The following is a 9,662-nucleotide window of genomic DNA, read 5'->3' as shown; positions in this document are numbered from 1 at the left end:
TATAAAAATAATATAAACCTACTATAAACAGAAATGACTTGGTTAGTAATATGAAAATTGAGCAGCTATTTTTATCTCATTTAAAATGATGCCCTCAATTACTTTAAGTTATCATTAATTATATAGATATTTTGACCACTGAAGTTTGTGTCTGAGTCATGTTGCAGCTCTTACATAGCAAAGCATTTTGAACTTTTATATTGCCTTTCCTATTTTCTCATGCTTATCAGGGACTTGCATAGGCACTATTTTTTCTATGACTCTATAAACAGATGTATGCCTGAAATTTTCTTTTGTGTCTCAGGGTTTCTAGCATTATATTACTGACAGATTTTTTATTGGTTAGCAATCTAATTTTTTTCTTGGTATATATAGTCCTTTCAGTCCTTACAAATATATATATATATATATATATATATATATATATATATATATATATGTAGTCAGTTTTCAATTTTGTGTCAATTTCTGGTGTGCAGCACAATGCTTCAGTCATACATGAACATACATATATTCATTTTCATACTCTTTTTCACCATAAGTTACTACAAAACTTTATTGGATATAGTTCCCTGTGCTATACAGTATGAACTTGTTTATAATTTGGGAGTTTGAGATTTCCAGGTACTAAATATTAACATTACATTTTATGATGCTCACTTTATCCCATATTCAGACATGCTTTTAAAACTTTATTTTCACTTAATATATAAGCAAGCAGGCTTACTCTAAATTGTTTTATTTTCTGTCTGTTTCTAAAATAGAATTAGCTAATAAATTCAGTGATAAAAGCTTGAATTATACTTTTATTTTATTTGCCAAGATCCCACTCCTGGCTGACCATTTTGGGTATTTAAGTATAAAGTAAGTAAATGTCAGTAGAATTAGGAAACCATTCCTGTGGTAATATTATTTTCAGTCCTTTCAAATAAACTCAGTGCCCAATATTTTGCAGAGGAAGCATTCTAAACATGACCAGGATCTTCTATCTTATACGTTTGTCAGAAAGTATCAAATGTTAAACAGTTTGATAAACAGAATAGTGCACCACACTGACCCCTACCTATATCCATGTTCTAATCCTGAAATCTGTGAATATGTTATTTTACATGGCAAAGGGTATTTTGCAGATGTATCAGGTTAAGGACTCTGAGACAGGGAGATTAGCCTGGATTATCTACATGGGCCTAGTCTAACAACAGGAGTCCTTAAAAATTGAAAATCTTTCCCAGATGTGGTCAGAAAGATATGACTTTGGAAGAAGGATTAGAAAGCTGTAAAGCTGTTAGCTTTGAAGATAGAGGAAGGGTCATGGGTAAAGAAATGTGGGTGAACACTAGAAGCTGGAAAAGACAAGGAAATATATTCTTCCTTTGACTTACAGAAGGGCATACAGCCCTGCTGACATCTTGATTTTTAGCCAAGTGATACCTGTTCCTGACTTGACCTACAGAATCATAAAATAATAAGTTTGTGTTGCTTTAAGCTGCAAAATTTGTGATAATTTGTAACAGCAGTGATAAAAATAAGTATAGGGGAGGTAATCCAAATTTATGGATTGGAGGGTTCAACATTTTAAAGATGTCAGTTCCCCTTCAACTGATTCAAAGATTTATATGTGCACATCAAAATCCCCAAAACTTAATTGTTGTTACTGTTTCTTTGTAGAACTTGACAAGCTGATTCTAAATACATAGAGAAGCTTGAAGAGCCAACAATAGCCAAGCTGATATTAAAGAACAATGTTAAAGAACTTATTATAAAATATTAAGTCTATGTGATAACTACCTAAAGTTAGACATATAGACCAATGGAACAGTATTGAATTAAACCCTGTACCATACATGAACAGTAATTTTAGATAGATTATAAATCTAATAAATTTGAAACAAAAAGCAAAGCATCTGGGGGAGGGTAAAGCTCAGGTGGAATGTGTGCTTAGCATGCATAAGGTCTTGGGTTCAACTCCCAGTACCTCCATTAAAATAAATAACCTAATCCCCCACCAAAATAAAGCATCTAGAAAATAGTGTAGGAGATATTTTAATGACTTTGAAGCGGCAAAGAGTTCTTAAACAGGACACAGCACTAAACATAAAAGAAGAGTTTTAAGTTGGACTTCAGTAAAATTAAGAATTATTTTTATCAAGAGATACCATTAAGAAAGTGAAAAGCCACATGGTGCGAAAATATATTTGCTATATCTATATCCACCAAAAGACTTGTATCTAGGGCATATAGAGAACAAAAACCAGTGGAGAAAAAGGCAAAACCTCAATATTAAAATGTGCAAAAAAATTGAACAGGTGCTTCACACACAAAAAGAAAAATCCAAATAAGCTATGAAAAGTGGCTGAGCTCGTTAGTAATAATAAAAATACGTACTAAAACCACACTTGGAACACCATTAGACATCCACTAGAATAGTTAGTTGTTAAGTGATATGAAGCATTGGTGAGGGTAACATGCAATGGGGACTCTTACGCATGGCCAGTGGGAATATAAATTCTTACAAATAATTTGAAAGTAGGCTTTTTGAATGAAAGTTATATATGTATATGTGTGTGTGTGTATATATGTACACACACACACATATACATACATACAAACACACACTCCCTGTGTACCCTTCAGAAGCTTCTACATCAGAGCACAAAAGGACATCCAGAAAATTCTCATAATCACTATTTGTTATAGCCCCAAATAGAAAATGACCCAAACACCTGTCAACAATAAATACATAACCATAAGTGGTGGCACATGCATACAAGTTGTATACTTTAAAGCAATAAAAATAAATATACTAGTTTACAGAAAACACTAGTGGATGAATCTTACATAATGTTGAGTGGAATGTACGGGACTAAAAATTTCAAAAGCAAAAAAACCAATCCATGGTGGCTGAATTTAGGATGGTGAATCCATCAAAGGGGTGCCATAGTATCTGGGAAGAAACCCAAAGTGGAACAGCAATGTTCTGTTTCTTGACTGGATGAAGGTTACATAGATGTGTTTACTTTGTGAAAAATCACTGAGCTGTATACTTAAGATATGTTCACATGTAAGCATGTATATTATATTTGCATTTTTTTAAAAAAATGTTTGCTTGCAAAAAAAGATATCCAAAGCCTAAGTATTTATCAGTAGGAGAATGGATAAAACAAATGATAGTATATTCAAACAATGGAATACAATTCAACAATAAAAAAGAATCAACTACTGATACAAGGATGAACCTCAAAAGCCTAATTTATACATTTCATTGTCAGGTAAATTTTAACTCAGAAGGTAAACAAAACTATAAGCAGGCATGTGCCCTGGGGGGGGGGTGCTGAAGCCTTTGTCTCCTCAGACCTGTGCCATTACTGGCACATCTCGCAAGAAGAGAGGCAGGGCTCAGCCACAGCTACCATCTCCTCCTGTGCATATTGCCAGGGCGGGGGCAGGGCTGAGACCTGAATCTGCACGTGGGGGCCCCACAACCTTTTAGGCAGGACTGAGACTTGTTTATAGCCTGAGGCAGAGAGGATTTTTCTACCCTGACACCTCAGAGAACTTGTGCCGCCAAGGGAAACAAGGAGCTCAGATTTGGCACAGAGCGTAGGCGGGGCTGTTCCGTGGTCTTCCCTGAGCCCACCTACAGACCGCCTACCCGAGGCAGAGCAGGCAGCTGCACAGAGCAGCGGAGCGACCAGCACCAGGAGAGGGCAGGTGGGCAGCCACCCACCTTCCTGGCAGGAACACAGCACCTGACCACAGTGCTGGGACAGGGTGTGATCTGCCCACCTGCTTCCCCCTAAGCACAGCATCTGACTGTGGCATCAGGAGGGGGAGTGACCTGCCCACCCACTGGATAAGAGTTCAGCTCCTGACCTAGTGTTAGGAGGGGGCACAATCTGCTGGCCAACAGCCACTGAGAGCAGCACAGATGAGGGTGCCAACAGAAGGCCTATGAAACAGCAAGCTGAGTTCATGAAGCAGGGCAAAGACACAAAGACCTCTCGATAAAATCATTAAGGGCACACCATCTCCAGGATAAGTAGGTAACTGCTACTCCTTAAGCCACGGTGCCAGAGAGATATGAGCAATGTGAAGAAGCAGAGAAACCACTCCCAATGAAAAGATCAAGAGAAATCCCCTGAAAGCATGAACAAAGAAATAGACATTGATGGTCTATTAAATCAAGATTTCAAAAAAGAGTGATCAAAGTACTGAAGGAACTAAAAGAAATAGTGTTTAGGTATATAAAATGTATCAAAAATGAAATAGAAACTATAAAGAAGAACTAGGTAGGATTAGTAAACTCATTGGCTGAGATGAGAGCTGACCTAAAGGCTGTGCAAAGCAGACAAGAAAATACAGAAGAATAAATAAGTGACCTAGAAGACAGGACAACAGAAAGCACCCAATCAGAACAGCTGAGAGAAAAACAAATGAAAAACAAAACAATATACGGGACCTATGGGGTAATATAAACTGTGCCAATGTATGCATAATAGGAGTTCCAGAAGGGGAAAAAGAACAAAGCGGATTGAAAAGCTATGGGAAGGACTCATGACTGAAAATTTCCCAAACCTAAAGAAGGAATCATATCCAAGCACAGGAGGCTCAGAGGGTCCCAAGCAGGAAGAACCGAAACAGACCCACACCAAGGCATATCCTAATCAAGATAGCCAGATTCAAGGATAAAGAAATGATCCTAAAGGTAGCAAGAGAAAAACAAAGAGTGAGTTACAAGGGAACCCCCATAAGGTTTTCAGCTGATTTTTCTACACTATTTACAACAGCTAAGGCATGGAAACAGCCTAAAATGTCCATCAACAGATGACTGGATAAAGATGTGGGATATTTATATGATGGGATACTATTCAGCCACAAAAACTGACTACATAACGCCATTTGCAGAGATATGGATGCTCCTGAAGAATGTTATTCATGGTGGAGCAGTACAGAAAGAGAAAGAGAAATACCATGTGAGATCACTCATGTGTGGAATCTTAAATATATGCAAGATCTTGTGGTAACTCACAGCAAAAAAAAAAAGTGACAATGAATATATGTACGTTCATGTATAACTGAAAAATTGTGCTCTACACTGGAATTTGTCATAACATTGTAAAATGACTATTACTCAATAAAAAATGTTTAAAAATAAATAAAATAAAATATAACCTTTAAAATACTGTATAATGAGAGGTGTGATGTTCTAGTATCTGTTCTAAGAAGTACGTTAGACACACATAAGTATAGCCAATGGTCAGAAAGATCACATGTTATCAGCTACCACCCCATGCAAATTAATGACATTTAGCAGATATTCATATATGTGTGTAAATATATAAAATAGGTATTAGTCTATATGTAAATCAAATCAAATATTATATTATAATCTAATGTAAAATCATATCAGCAAAAGCACTGTGCTGACATAAGTGTCTTGGTGTAAACAGATTACAATTTTTTATTGAGTTGTCATAATGGGATAATATTGTGAACCAAGTGGAAATTGTAAAAAAAAGTTATCCAAAAAAAAAAAAATCCTGACTACATGAAAAGATGCAGTTACTATAAGGCCTTTCCCATTATTTACTATCAGTGTCAGAAAGTCTTGGAATAAGTTAGGAGAATTAAAAACTCTAACAAGACACAAGAATGCACTCTCTGTTAAAGAAAATAAACGAAAAGAAAAAAACAAATGAATAGACAATTAAGGTCCTACAGATAAAAATACCAATTTTTATGGGAAATAGCCTTAAAATAAAAAATAAGGAGATTATATTCTAATTTCACCTTTTGAATTAAGATATACAAAATTTAGCTGAATACCTTCGTATTTTGCACTTATGAAGAAAAAAATGTATTTGCAATGAAAAAGCAGCCATTACCCTGCCTTTTGAGTATTCTAAAGTTTTAGGTCTGAATATATTTCATCTTAAATGATCTTAAGCACTATGCAGTGGTTGGTGTTTTAAAAATACCACTGTGTGTGGAACTTCTAAAAGTGCTTCAAAAAATTTATATTTTTGTAATAATTTAGCAATGGCCTGGATATTATTTTTAAGAAGACAACTCACCATGGAATACTGCAAGATTTTTTCAATGAGTTTATATTCACACATGTTTAAGATTGTCACTGTATTATGAGAAAATGTCAACCGTGGCAGTATTTTGACTTGAAAATGAGATAAGCTGAGAAGCATATTTTAAGTATAAACTAAATGATTGCATTCCTTTAAAGACAAGAAAGTAAAAGCATGATAAACTCTGACTTTGACACACTTAAAATATAAAAATTAACATAATGTAATTTTACACACTTCTCTTTAACTCTCAGTACTTTCTCAGCCCCTTTCCCATTACACCCGCGTCCCCGCTCCTGACCCTTGGTGTACACACCTCCGTTCACACGGAGAAAGGGGGGACCCGGGCGGTGAGGACCAGGGGAGCGGACACTCCCGCGGCCCGGATGGACACGGACACTCACACCCGCATCCCCGCTCCTGACCCGCGGTGTACACACCTACGATCACACGGGGGAAGGGGGGACCCGGGCGGTGAGGACCAGGGGCGCGGACACCCCAGCGGCCCCGATGGACACGGACACTCACCCGCTCCGGGCGGGCGAGGAGAATAGTCGAAGCGGGCCCGCCAGCGCACCCGTCCCCTCCTGCCCTGCTGGCCGGGGCCCCAGCTCGGTCAGGTCCACACACACCCCGGCAGGAAGCGGGCTCAGGCCGTGGGAAACCGGCGTAACTTCAGACAGAGAGCGGGAGCATCCTCCCGCAGACACGCAGGCAGCGCTGTCCCGGAGCCTCCTTGGCGCCGCCCTCTCAGGCCTGAGGAAAGCAAGCTCCGCCCCCAGGGAAGACGCTGGCTGCTGACGCGGACTGCGCATGCGCACCGCCACCTAAGACACGCTGGCTTCGTTCGCCCCCTGCAGGTCCTCGAGGGCGGTGCAGGATACTCGGAACTCACTGTAGAACACAAGACCCCTCCCAGCCATGATGCTAAATCAATGGAAATCTCAGTGCCCTGGCCTCTTTTTTAATGGCAGTGGTGATGCTCTCATCCAGCCATGCCTGCTCTCTTGCCTGGCACATGCCTCAGTCCTTGGAATCCCGCCTGAATCAGATTCTGTTCTGGAGGAAGGACAGGTGCAGAAGAATCTCAAAATTCCAGACTTAGAAGATGACCAGGAACCCAAACTCAACTCTGTCAACTCCCTGGGGTCCCCTGAGGAGTGTGGTTTTCTCAGAACCATCTGCCCTGTGTCAGGAGCAGACCAAGCCTCAGGTAGCTTAGAGATGCTATCATGCAGCACATGCTTTGGATGGTTCTCAGTTCTGACCTGCATGATCTTGAGACCCTTTTGTAACTCCTAACACTCTGTTTTCTCATACCTATAGTGATGGTTATTGATGACTGAGTTAAACCTCTTACAATGCTGAGGTGCTATTGTTCCTTGGATAACAGAATATTTTGAAGGGATCAACAGTTTATCACTTCCCCCTAATGAAGTATGTTTTTAAAACTAGAAATATTTCAGGGGGCACTCAGGTCCTCCTCTTGCACCAGTTCCTGAGGTGTTGGCAGTTTCTGCTCTGAGCTCCAGATCCTGATCCTGCCGGTGGTCTATGGTGATGCCAGTGTGTACATGCTCTTCCTTTTGCACCGGTGTGGAAAGGAGACAGCCCTTCCCCTACATGAGGCTGCAACACGCTGACACTCAAAGCAGGCACAATGAAGAACCAGCTAGAGTCCCCGGTACCAGCTGTCCCAGGTAGAAACGTCACCTTCACCACAGTGTTCCTGTGCTCCTATCAGGCCTTCACTACTCCCAGCAGGCCATGCATGAGCAGTGTGACAGTGTGACACCTGCACAGCATGGTGGTGATGATCCCACCTTATCTGTTTCTTTTTGGAATGTCCCCACACCTCTCTGAGCTTCACTTTGCTCTTCTCACAGGCAGAGTTGTACAGGCATGAACCTCACAGGGTTATGGTAGGTAGTCACGGTAGCTGCTCACCCAGTGGCAGGCTCTGCCGAGAGGGCTGCTGGGAGTGCTGTGTGTCTTCACACTTGTCCTTCACTCTCCCCAGTGAAAACACTCTTGGCCTTATCCTTCCCTGGTCTGCGGCCTTTCTGTGCTTGCAAAAGAACATGGAAACTATCTGCAAAGAAGTTTTGAGGTTCTGTCCATCTGGTCCAGGAAATGCTGACTCTCCGAGATGTGCTGTTGGGTGGGCTCTCATGGGAGGGGCTTGGGCAGGACTTCCCTTTGCAATAAGCTGCCCCACCCAGCCCTTTCCATGATCCAGACTCCTGGGACCAGGGTGCAAATCCCCAGCTCCGCACTTGTCAACCATGTGACCTGGGCAACTTTCTGAAACCCAAGCTTTGTCCACCCACGGTTAGCAGAGATGGGGGATAACAGGATGTCCCGCACAGAGTGTCTGTGCAGATTAAGTGAGGTAGAACAGACAGAACAGTGGTGGGGCCTGGCCCATTGGTTGACAGAAGGGAGCTCACCATGTGCAGCAAGTTCCACGGGTCACCCAGCAATCTGCCCAGAGGCTTAGCCACTCCATCGCTATCATGCATCTGAAGTCCACTTAACCACATGGGAGAGAAACAAACACATATTCTGAGTGTAGCTACCACAGGGAAAATTGCATCTGAGCGGGGAGTAATACCAGAGGGTGATCAGGATGGAGGAAGATGCCCCCTGGGTTTGAGCTGACTGGAGCTGCCCTCCAGAGCCTGGGGTTAGTGAGGATGGGCTTGTAGAAATGCCCCTCTCCTTTACCCATCAATGCTGGGTCCTGCGGGTACTGAGTCCCACAACCGGTGTGCTGCTTGGGTCCTCAGCACAGAGAAAAACCCAGGGGTTCCCACAAGGCTTCGGCCACATCCTCTGCTTCCTGAACTCCCACTCTGGTGACCCCACCTGGGATGCAGAGATGAGGTGAGGCAGGGACCTGTGCTGTCAACATCACTGCTCTACCCTGGGAATCTGGCACACAGTAGGTGCTTGGTAAGACATTGTTGAATGAACAGCAATACTGGGCCAAGTTTCTGTGGGTGTCTGTGCCCCCAGATCAGGGACCCCTCAGGGCCCACCTCACAAGTGACATGAAAATAATAATCCCACCAGGAGCAATAACAGTTCCTCAGAATAAATGGGCTTTTCCAAGCACTCTCCACCTGTTGCAAAGGCCTCCAAGCAGGGAAGTAGGCTGTCAGGGGCAGCACTGCACTCTCCACTGTAACAAGGAGAAAGCCAAGGGCCACAGAGAGGAGTGCCTTTCCAGTGTCACTGCTCACTTTCCCACCTTTTGGGAGACCAGGAGGCTTTTCTACTACATTCTGGCTCTGAAGCCCCAATACTGTGTGGACATGCCTCCCTCCCTGGAGCAAGGAACCACTAAGTGACCTGTCACTTGTCACCAAGCAGACAGGCTCATTCCAGCTCATTGTGCCACCAGCAGGTTGTGCTAGAAGCAGAATCCTCTGGGAGACATCACACTCTCCCAAGCTGGAAACAGGTGAACAGCTCACAGGTTTCCTGAAGAGGATGGTCACATGGCCTTGATCTGGCCGATCAGCATTTTCCATCCTCCCTGGCCACTGTGATTGGCTCAAGGCTGGGCACCAGCCCAAT

Source organism: Vicugna pacos, unplaced genomic scaffold (genome assembly GCF_048564905.1).
Source record: "Vicugna pacos unplaced genomic scaffold, VicPac4 scaffold_14, whole genome shotgun sequence".
Classification (NCBI taxonomy): Eukaryota; Metazoa; Chordata; class Mammalia; order Artiodactyla; family Camelidae; genus Vicugna; species Vicugna pacos.
The sequence above is the reverse complement of the archived record's forward strand: the minus strand, read 5'-3'. Positions refer to the sequence as shown.